Source organism: Callospermophilus lateralis, chromosome 13, assembly GCF_048772815.1.
Source record: "Callospermophilus lateralis isolate mCalLat2 chromosome 13, mCalLat2.hap1, whole genome shotgun sequence".
NCBI lineage: Eukaryota > Metazoa > Chordata > Mammalia > Rodentia > Sciuridae > Callospermophilus > Callospermophilus lateralis.
The window spans coordinates 50563736-50575785 of NC_135317.1; the positions used below are offsets into that span (position 1 = coordinate 50563736).

Consider the following 12050-nt stretch of genomic DNA (forward strand, 5'->3'; position numbering starts at 1 on the left):
CATCACTAATTCCATTATTAAAAGGCAATCACTATTAAAAATAGATATATTTAAAAATTTATTCTAATTAGTTACACATGACAGTAGAAATCACTTTGACACATCATACATAAATGAATTTTTTGCTATATTTCTCCACAGTCTCCTTTTCACAAATAGTGTCTTGTTTTTTATCATTGTAATTGTATTTTTTAAAAAAATGCATTGTCCGAATGCACTATTGTGTCCTTTAGTTACAATGACAGAGTCATATTCCATAGAATGGATATATATCATTAGTTAATGTTTCTTCCGTTAATGTACATTTTCTGACTATTGTTTATATTTTGGACCTAACACTTTAAAATATTTTAAGATCATTTTCGTAAAGTATTAAATATAGAGGTATTGGATCAAAGAATATAATCATTTTTGGGGTTCTTGGTACATAATGTTAGGTTGTAATATAAAATTTGAGCTAATTTTGGTGACTTTTTCCCCCTGATATGATACTTCAGAAAATAATGTGCTGAAACTGGAACAGAGACAATGTTATGAAGAAAATAGATTTCTTTTTATTAAAAATCTCATATCTTCAATGCTTTAAGTGCAGCAATACTGTTGGTTATTTTACATAAAACATATGTGTTATGGCATTCTGTCACTTGGAGGAAAATGGGTGGAACTGGAGGACATCATGTTAAGTTCAATAAGACCTACTCAAAGTCAACATTGTGTATTTTCTCTCCTACATGGAACTAGAGAAAAACAAGGGAGGATGGGAAGGGATGTCATGAAAATAGATGGGAGATCAACAGAATACAGGAGTGGGTTCTGTGTGAGGGAGCAGAGGAGATAAGAGAAGGTGACCAAACGATGCTCTGTGAAGGTATGAATATATCACAATGAATCCTACTATTATGTATAATTGTAATGAATAAATAAAAATTTATAAATGGTAATTCAAGCTAGATTAGCCTCTGCATGTTCAGGTATTCTTGAGTGATGTGGTTTGTTGGGATATGTTTAGCAGCATGGGCTCTGGAGCCAGACATTCTGGCCTTAATCTCAGCTCTACCGTTTAACAAGGTGTGTCCAACACAGTCACCTTCCATACCTATGTTTGCTCTGTAAAATGTTCATAGTAATAGTACTGATCTCCTAGCATTGTTGTTGGAACAAAATAAGGTAAAATATATGGACAATGCCTGGTATAAGGTACACGAGTATTTGCACGTTACTGGCCAAGCCTCCCTTACCTGAAAATTCAATATCCAAAAAATTGAGCACCCAAATGATGTCCTAGAGGAAAATTCCACACCTGGCCTCATGTGATGATCATGGTCACAACAGAGGCACACTTAAATTATTGTAAAAACTACCTTCAACTATATGTATAAGGTATGCAGGAAAATAAATAAATGAATTGTATAATGAACTTAGGTTCCCATCTCCAAGATATCTCATTATTATTTTTGTTATTATTCTTTTTTTCACTACTGGGGATTGAACCTAGGGGAGATTTACAACGGAGCTTCATCCCCAGATCATTCTATATTTATTTATTTGACAGGGTCTTGCTAAATTGCATAACCTGGCCTCAAACTTATATCCTGTAGCCTTACCTTCTGAGTCTCTGGGTTTACAGGCATGCACCACCATAACCAGCTTATTATACCAATATTCCAAAATCAATATTCCAAGATACCTGAAATCTGAATCATCTATAGTTCTATGTATTTCAGATAAAAGATACTCAGCCTGAATTATTACAATATAATCATGAAAATATTTCCTCCCAGGTGTGTTAAGCCAAGCAGCATTTTCATTTTGATGGTGGATTGCAGATAGGAGGCCAGGACTTCTGAGTTGGCCATTGTTTCCTCCCTCCTGTCAGAATTATTCTACTAAGCCTGAGGGCTGACTTCAGATAGACAAACTGTTCCTGAATCTGCAGATCAAGTTCATCCAGGTGCTTGGAGCAAAGGTAATAATATTGTTTGTAAATTTAATTTTCTAGGGTTGAATTTGAAAATAAAAATCAGCAGAGAGGAGTTGAAAGCAGCAGGACTAATGGTCATGAGAGATGTGTCCATTGCAAAATCAGAATACATTCCAAGTGAGAAAACTATCTTGAAGGTCCACAATTTCCAAGAAATAAGGAGCTCTTCAGATACTGCACTCTCCCAGAGGTTAGAGACTGCTCTTGTTTTGGTTTCTCCTTCATAGCCAGCCATCAGGGCTTCCCCAAGAATGCTGGTTGTCCTGGCTTTAATCCCTTCCTACACATGGTGCTAGAGTGATAGGTCTCACCTGGAGGTGATTGTTCCTCTCAGTGGATATTGGCAATGTCTCAAGACTTTCTTGGTGGTGGCAATAGCAGGGTTGGTGTGCTAGAGGCTTCTAGCAAGTAGGGGCCAAGGATGTGGTCATGGGGTCTGAATCCTATAATGCCCTCTCTCCAAAGAATGATCTCACCCAAGATGCCAATAGCACCCAGACTAAGAAACACTGCTATGGAGTGTGCTAATTATCTTTTTACAAGGAAGACAGGAATTCTGTGTTAAAGAGAAAGAGCACTTTTAAGAGTGAATATCATCAGAGGAGAAATTTTGAGGCTGTTATTTGTAAATCCATTGACTTTTTTTTCATTTGTTTCTGATCATTGGAGGTATGAATTTTCTTTTACATTTAAATTAGTGTTGTTTTAATCAATTCATCATGCTAAGGATTGATCTTTGGAGCCCTTTATCACTGAAATACACTCTCAACCCTTTTTGTTCTTTGTTTTAAGAAAATTGAGGCTGGCCTTGAACTTCTGATTTTCCTGCCTCAGCCTTTATTTTATCACACAAAGATTTTCTTACCCAGAAACACTTTCCTTTTCTTCCACTAAATATAGTTTTTTTGTTTGTTTGTTTTGTTTTTTTACCTATAACCTTCTAATTTCCCTTTCCCATCTATTGAACCCTTTTTGTGTTCACATTCTGAAACAATCCTTGTAAATTTTACAATTTTACTCCATTTTAATGAGAAGAAATACTTATGTTATTTATAGTACTCTAATCAAAAATTAAACTATTGTGTAAAATTACCTTCAACTATATAATCAAAAATTAAACTTTTGTGTAAAATTACCGTCAACTATATGTATAAGTCATGGTCACAAGACAGTCACTAATCAAAACACAGTTGAAACTTTTGGGTCCCTTTGTATACAGAATCACATCTGTTTATCATTTTATGATAACATAAACAATATTTAAGTATATAGAATTATACCTGTTGGGACTTTAAAATCTTAGTAACCTATTTTCGCAGATGACAAAGCAATTTAAAAAAATTTTTTTTTAATTTACCAGTTTATGAAAACACCAACAATGTTACCCAATGGAATTCAAAGAGTTAAGAGTACTTGATATTGTTTTTAACAGTTAGAATTTTAACTTGGAAAGTTAACCATATGTCTGTCAAGCACATTTATGTGTAATCCCAAGTCAAATATAATTTATTTATTTTTACAGTGAAAACCAAGGTATCAGACAGTGTATTGAAGAATATTAGCCATCTCTCTCTTGTTGAAGAAAAGTCTAGAAATTATGAATATTAGACTTTTTGTAGACATCAATATTTTATTAGTGTTTTTTTGACAACCTAGAGAGACTTGTGAGTTAAGTAATTTTAAAGATGTCTTTAATTTGAGCCTTCTTAAATCATGTGAATTAAAGGTATTTGGATCTATTTTTTTTTAATTTATGAGCACTCGTTATATGCCAATTTTGCTATCATGTACATGTTATATGGATGCATGCACACATAGACAGACAACAGAATACACAGTGTGCACACACAAAAGTAAAGGCTTTGTAGCTTTTCACAGGTGACTCTCTGCATCAGTCCGGCTGCAGCAAACTGCCAGGCGCCATCCTGACTTGTTTATAGACTCTAACAAATCTCCATTGCAATGTTACAGATATTTAAGAAATCCATAGTTGAATAAAAAATAGGATTGAGTAGAAAAACACTAACCTAGATGTGTAGGATCAAAATCATAAACTGAAAAAATACAGAATTTAAGGAAAAAAAAAACAAGAATCCTAGAAAAAAAAATGACTGGCCAATTACTAATAAAGTACCATACAATTTATTTTTTGGTTCAGGCTAGTGTGAGTTCAGGTAAAAGACACTTTTTCCTAGGATCTTAGTCTTGTCTCCTATTGAGTCTGCCCTGGCTGAGATCTGGAAGGAACTGGGGAAAAATGTCCTTCTGAGCAGAAATCTCATGCCAAAGGGTTTTAACCATTTTTTTCCTAGTTGGTAATTGGACAGGTTTGGATGTCGAAAATTATGATACCTCATTTTCTATTACTTTATTGAGAACAAAGCTTCTATATTAAGCTCCTTACTGAGATAAGCTGCTGACAGTTGAGCAAGTCTGTTCTTTTGTGTGATCATTCTTAGGGCTATTCCTACTCTCTCTGTGACAAAGAGATTAAATCTTTCTCCATAGGTAAGCTGAGGGGAGGGGCTCAAAATAAGGCCATGTTTTAATGTCTTAAAGGCTTTGAAAGCCTGCTCATAACTCAGAGGGGAGTAAACTTTTTGGTAACAGGCTGTTAAGATATCCCAAAGAGGTCTAGGGTAAGAGGTGAGAACAGAGGAGCTGGCACTAGTATCCAAGAGGAAATTGGCTCCCCACATAGAAGCAGGAAAAGCATACCAGGGACTCACAGGTGGTGATGGGAGTTACAGAAGTCATCAGAATTGGCTTAGGGCTCTGTCAGGTCTGTGTGGAGGAATTTGGCCTATTCTTTTCCCATCTGGGAAGTTTACTCCTCACAGTGAGGGGCAGGATGCTTGGGAGAGTGTAGTTCCAGGGCTTGGGAGTAGATTGTTCTCTGAGATGCTGCTGAGATTCACAGCAGTGGCAGTGGAAGATCTTCTTAGCTTAGCTGGGGTCACATAGGCACCTGGTCCAGGAAGGAAGGGCACTGGGTCAAAGCCACAATGTTGTGCAGTAGGACAATGATCATTCCCCCAAAGGATACTCTTAGGATGAGGAATGGGACACTTCTGCCCAGACACATAAAGGCTCATCAACTGTAGTCACTTCTCACTTGAGTTTCTTTAATAAGGACATAACCCATTTTTTAGAGTTATGACTACCTTTGGAAATAGTTATCAACAAAAAAATGTTGAACTTACTATTCTCTTTTATTCTGAATATGACATAGTCCTTTGAACTCAGAAAAAAAATGAGCATGCTCTCCACTCTATTTTGGGAGAGTAATAAACCTCTCTAAAACACATGAATAATATAAGAATGATATGAACACAATTCTAGGTGTGGAGAATGTCAGGCTGGGGCAAGGATGTTTTAGATTCAGGCTGGAAATGACTATGAGAAAGGTGTTTGCATACATTTAGCACAAGAGGCAAAGCTGATCTAGATTGTTTATAATTCAATGATGAAGGGTAGGCAACATTCAGAATTTTTCATTTGTTCAAAAATATCAATGATTTTAATATGTACATGAGATTTAATTTTTTTTGTGATGCTGGGTTCAAACCCAGGGCCCTATACTGCGAGGGAAGTCCTCCATCACTATTGTAAAAATCTTAAATTGAGACAGGGTCTGCTGTGTTTGCTTAGGTTTTCTAGAACTCATGAAGTCCCAGCCTCTGCCTCCCATGCAGCTGGGATCACAGGTGTACACTACTGTAGCCATTGCAAGGGTATTTAAAAAAAAAACAGATATAGACAGACTTATGTATTTTTTTTTTAATTTAGGTGAGTCTCTTTCTTACAAGAAGTCAGAGAACCTTGCTTTCTTGGCTGAGTCATAAAGTGTTCATTTTGGTGCTTCCTCCAGTGTAGACTGTGCCTGTCTTATGTGTTCCAGGGTGGAGTTAACACCATGTACCATGTGATTTAGGACTATGATCAAGACCATGGCCGAGTGTACCTTGTGATGGAGAAGGGAGACACTGTTTTCTTTCACTCTTTGCTCATCCCTGGATCTGGTCAGAACCAAACTCAAGGATTCCGGGAAAGTATGCATCTAGTTTTTAAGAATGAGTTGGTTCAAACAGAGAATCATAGGTATAGTAACATGTAAAGATTTATGACTTTTCACTAAACTGGATTGTTTTTTCCAGTTTACTTGCCAGAAAGTATATTTGCCTTCCTTGTGCTCTTTTTTCTCTACTCAGTGAGAAACCAGGTGCCCTCAGGATCCTAAACCTGTTAATCATGAATCTTGGTCATGTGGAATTGCTTCAGAGCAGTAGGTCACCTTACAGTGCATAGCTTCTGCTTTCTGAGGACCAAACAGTTTTTGAAATATTAAAATAGCATGTTATCTTTGCTATTTTTTTACATTTTCAATGACTATAATGTTATGGAAGATTATTTACAATTATTTCATAACAACATGGATCATAACTGCACTTTTTTAAAAAATTTGAACCTTGATATGGCTCTTCCTGGCACTGGAGCATGTGCCAGGAAATGGAGTTTAAATTTGGGACACATAGAAAGTCCTTCTGACAGGTGTGATCACCTTAAGATAACTAACTTGTGGGAAGAAGGTGGGTTTTAGCTATTGTTTTTCAGCTTATATTTGTTTAGACCTTTTTCTGGAACAGGGAGTACTAAGTCTTATCCTCAGCAGGAAACAAGCTGGGTAATAATGTCAATGTATTGACCTCTAAATGTTCTTCTTTATCGACAGGTGTGCAATTTTTCTTTTGAAGGTAATTTCAGTTTTCATATCTATTGCCATTGTAATAATATTTATTGCCATTGCAATAATAACCTTTCCCAAATTTATCAGGGTAACCAACCTTTATGTCTAAGAGGATGATGAACCATAAGATTGTACATTTCTCTTAGATTTGAAAATATACACTCATTGGAAAAACTTAAATGCTTAAAACTGTGAAGGTCTGTTACTTAAGTGATTATGCTCCCTGTCCAATACATACCTTTAAAAAGTAAATATCATATCTAGTTAATTTTTTTTGTAATTTCTTAATTAACATTTTTCTGGGGGGCTGGAGGGAAAGGATGACCTACAAAGGGACAGATTTGGAATGACATGGAGGGGCCTGGCAGGTTATAAATCAAATCCTAGTTGAGCACAGGATTGCATGCCTGTAATCCCAGCAGCTCAGGAGGCTGAGAAAGAAGGATCACAAGTTCAAAGCCAGCCTCAGCAATGGTGAGGCACTAAGCAACTCAGTGAGACCCTGTCTCTAAATAAAATACAAAATAGAGCTGAAGATGTGGCTCCGTGTTCCAGTGTCCCTGAGTTCAATCCCTGGTATCCCTCCAAAAAGAAGTCAAATCTTGATTGTAAAAGTTGACACTCTGAAATGAGAACACTTTTCTTGGTTGTTGGCATTAATGGATGCTTTTCTCCATTATCAATTGTTCACTCTGCACAGGCAATTTCCTGCCTGTTTTTTTTTTTTTTTTTTTGCCAGCTGTGATTGCCACTACATTCATGTGGAGGGCACTAGTCAAGAAAACATTAAGGAAGAAATTATAGAACAAATTCATCAATTCTACAGCCTGGAAATCAGCATGGACTAGTAGGTACACTTGCATGAAATAACCAAGTAAAGATGACTGAGGATTCTTGTCTTCACATCTTTAATTAATCTTTAATTTAATTTGAAAAGAAAGACTGGGGGAATTCTGAATACATAGGAGCAAACAAAGGTTTGGGACTTCGATGAAGAATCACTAGTGCTTATGGATGAGGGGCATTACACAGTGTTTCATGTGCTTTCCTAATTGATACACATCACTTGGAAAGTATTTGTTTTTTGGTAGGGGATCAATGATGCTGATGAGTATTAGAGAAATTATCAATCGGGGCAATTTAATAAACATCTTTACTTTTTATAAAACACACATTTTAGGCCCTGAATCAAGAAGCTCTTCCTAATTTATTTTATTGATATGAGATAATGTTAATGCAGGCATGCCCCTTCCCCCAAGAGACTGAGAGTGATGGCTCTGGGTCATCTAGGATGTTGTAAGGGATGCCACATTGCCACTGGGAACCTTCAGAATAGCTTTCCAGGGTGGAGAATCTTACTTCTCCCTTTAGAACCTACAAATGCGTCCCCTGTCTGAAAATGCTCCATGTTGGTGGATTCAACCAACTGAAATATTGGAAAATATTTAAATATTAAACAATGTTTCAAAAAAATCGTATCTGTACAGAACATGTACAGGCATTTTTTTCCTTATCATTATTTCCTAAATAATACAGCCTAACAATTACATAGCATTTATATTGTACCAGGTTCTATACATAATTTAGAGGTGATTTTGAACTATTTGGGAGGAGGTACAGGAGTTATTTTATTAAAGAGACTTAAGCATTCATGGATTTTGGTATCTAATGGGGGATCTTCAGCTGCACATTAGTTTGTGAGGTTGTGCTAAATAAACACATCATATATTTATTTAATTACTCTAAAAGTTAGGGTTTATGGACACATTTAGAATAACAATAGAATAATCAATAAAAATAGAATAATTGAGTAACAATGCCAAACTATATAATTCTAAGGTATAAAACAATCCCATTTCACCTTTCTCATTTTTTTTTTCACCAGAACCCAGTAGAATAGTTTGTATAGCACCTGCTGTAAAGGAGGAATTAGAATCCCAGAGATTGATCTAAGTTACAGAGCTAGATTTCAGAGTCAAGCCTATTCAGAAATCATTCTGTCCACCATACCCTGCTGTTTGCTCAAAAAGAAACAACACTTAAGGTAATCTACATTGTTTTATTAATAATGGGGCAGGGTGTGTTGTGGCATGTCTGTAATCATAGCTTGACTGAGGCAGGAGGATTGCAAGTGAGGCCAGCCTCAGCAACTTAGCAAGAAACCGAAAATACAAAATAAAAAGGGCTAGGATGTAGACTAGTGGAGAGTGCCCCTGGGTTCCATCTCTAGTAAAATACCAGGGGGGGAAAAAAGATAAATCCAAGTAAACCAGTACCAAAGGGCACCACTTTCACTAGTATGATCTTATCAGAGTTGCACCCTCAAAGCGGTTCAAACAAGTAAAGATAGCAGATAGAAGGACAGTGAACTGTTGTGACTTAGAACCTCCCCCCAAGTTTGATAGGAGATGCTGATAGTTGGGAATCCATTGGCTCCCTGCAGTTAGCTCTGTTTTTCAAATGTTGGCAAGAGAATTATTTGGATTTCAAAACTTGTTTTATTTACTAATCAATATAATTCTCATAGCATTTTTCCCCTGTTTAACCATTTGTAGAGTCTAGAATTCTCTTGTCTTTGTTGGGAAAAGGCCAATATGTGTTCCATACATTCATTCTGTTTGGTATTGATTCTAGGATATCTGTATTTTTCAAGCTCAACTTGTGAAATGAGGAAGAATTAATCTTTGAAACAGCCCTTAATTATAATTATTTTAAAGGAAATCAGAAGAAACTAGGAATCCTAGGAAAAAATGTTTTCTGACTGGAATAACATAATTCTTGCTATTGTTTTCAAAATGGAGAAACATTGGGCAGTTCATTGTATGAAGTTGATTTTGCAGTATATTAAAGGATTGAAAACAGTAAAAATGAAATATTACTCTTTCTGGAAAACTGATTTTGGTTTACAACTAATAAACATGGCATATGATTTAAGTATGTTCAGTCAGTTCCTTTCATTGAATTGGCTCTTTATCTTGGCAGAAATGAATTCTTTGAAATTCAGTGTGCACTGAGATGAGCATGCCTCTCCTAGTCTATCCTCTACTTCCTGATATGCTGTCATGAGAGATTTCCAATCTAGGACCATGCATAGTACATTCACATTTGGTGAAGGGCCTACAAATGACATCAAATGATCAAAATAAGAATGGATCCTCATTCCAGCTACCTTCCTTCAAAAACAAACTATCTTCTCCAATCTTTTCCTTTGTTTCTAAGGAAGGACATCTTCCCTTATGTTTATTTCTAAGCAGGGCAACTGAAAGCCTTCAGCATTTATGAATGAAACCTAAGCTGCTTTGATCAACAGGGACATTTTAAGATACTTTAGCCTAAATGGGGAGTGAGCCTGAACTGGGATTTATTTCAACATAGCAGTGCATTTTTATTGCAGTTGAGGGCCCCAAGGAGCCCTGGTCCTTATTTTGTGGCTTCATTAAGAAAGAATCAGCCAGGGGCTGGGGATGTGGCTCAAGCCTGTGGCCCAGGTTAGATCCTCAGCACCACATACAAACAAAGATGTTGTGTCCGCTGAAAACTAAAAATTAAATATTAAATTCTCTCTCTTTCTCTCTCTGTCTCTCTCTCTCTCTGAAAAAAAAAAAAAAAAAAAAAAAAAGAATCAGCCAATTCCTTTCTTGTCATTCTGCTCAGCACAGGATTTTTTAAATCTTATGTTTCCATGGGTGTTAGTTCATTGATAGTTCATTGAGGGGGGCACCTTAGCCCCAGCAGGAAGCAAGCAAAGGCAAGAGAATCATTAAGAGGGCCTAGGGAAACTGGTCCTAGAATGATATGAACTAAATGTAAATAAGGAAAGCCAGGGCAGACAGCATGCAGAGAGCACTGCTTTGATTTAGAACATGTTTCAAACTACATGCAACCTGGATTTGCTTCTCCTGTGTAGGCCTCCCAAGTTGCTGTGATTAAAGATGTACACCCACGTGACCCGCTGTTCCTGATTAGAAAAACTAAACTTCAGGCTGGTGTTGTGACTCAGTGGCAGAGTGCTTGCCTGGCATGTGTGAAGCACTCAGTTCAAGTCTCCAGTACCACATATAAATAAATAAAGTAAAGGTCCAATGGCAACTTAAAAAAAGAAAGAAAGAAAAACCAAACTTCACCAAGGAAAATGGCACAATTGTGATCTCCATGTGCATCTGTGAGTGAAAGCCAACTCTTCTGTCAGGAACATGCATTTCTCATTTCATTTGTGTGTAAGGATTCGGGGATATATATTTTATACTTGGGATCACAACACACTTTTAAATTTTTTTATATTTTCCAGTGCAAGGGATTCCACTCAGAGCCAGGAGCATGCTAGGCAGGTGCCTACCCATTGAGCTACATTCTCAGCTCCCTCCCTTCTTTTGTGTGAACTTGTTTTTGTCTGACTTTAGATTCTCTTCTATGTGTATTCCAGACCTGAAGTTTGGAGCTTCAGCTCACCACTCTCCTGTAGCACTGGTTTCTTCTCTGAGCAGGACTCTTTAACACAGTTGAAGAATGTCTTGGGAAAGGCATAAAGAACCCAAAAGTGAAGGTCAAAGGGCAGGCCGTTTTCCAGTGGCTGATGTTCCCTCTGAACAAACAGATACTATCTTATGGGCTGATGGTCACGATGTACTATGGCACTATAACCAAATTATATAAAGACTCCATTAAAGAAATTATTGCAAGTTTACAAGGAACAACATTCTGGAAGTAACTCCATGCTAAAGAACCAATGAGAAAATGAGGGGAAGGAGGGAGCAGATGCAATGCCAATCATCTGCAGGTCTTACAATGAGATGTTACAAAGCGATCTTACAAAAGAACTTTTAGTTCTGTTACAAAAAAATCAAATTTTGCTAGACTGTATCATAATTTCCTGGGAGTCATTTATTTAATACATTTAAAGGGTGGGGGGAGTGGGAACCAACCAAACTTATATTTTGGGCTGCATTCGCACTAAATTCAATCTCTTTGGAACAGCAGGATCGATTTTTAGGGATAAACCTTTGGATTTTACTGGTTTAGCAGTGGAGAAAAGAGTCGCGAGAATGGTTGGTTGTTGATGGACTGAAGCTATGAAGTTAAGAGTCTTGCTCTGGTCATCCGGGGAGGGTCCCTGTGGATTAGAAACAGGGCGCTGGAGAAGAAGGAGCCCAGGTACCAGGGGACCCAGCTGACCCTGGGGCCCTGGGAGTCTCCCCGCGGGCCGGGAGGCGGAGCCCCGGGAGTCGCCTGGGGCCGCTGCGCCTTCCCTCTCTCGCCAGGAGGCGGGGCGGCCCAGAAATGAAGAGGAGCGCGGGCCGGGCGGGTTAAGTCCTCGCCGCCACC

General features: G+C 37.5%; 1 pseudogene; it reads left to right on the plus strand.

Annotated features, from left to right (window-relative positions):
* The first annotated feature begins 855 nt into the window (after positions 1-855).
* On the plus strand, positions 856-9398 carry LOC143412056 (phytanoyl-CoA dioxygenase, peroxisomal-like; annotated as a pseudogene).
* The last annotated feature ends 2652 nt before the right edge of the window (positions 9399-12050 follow it).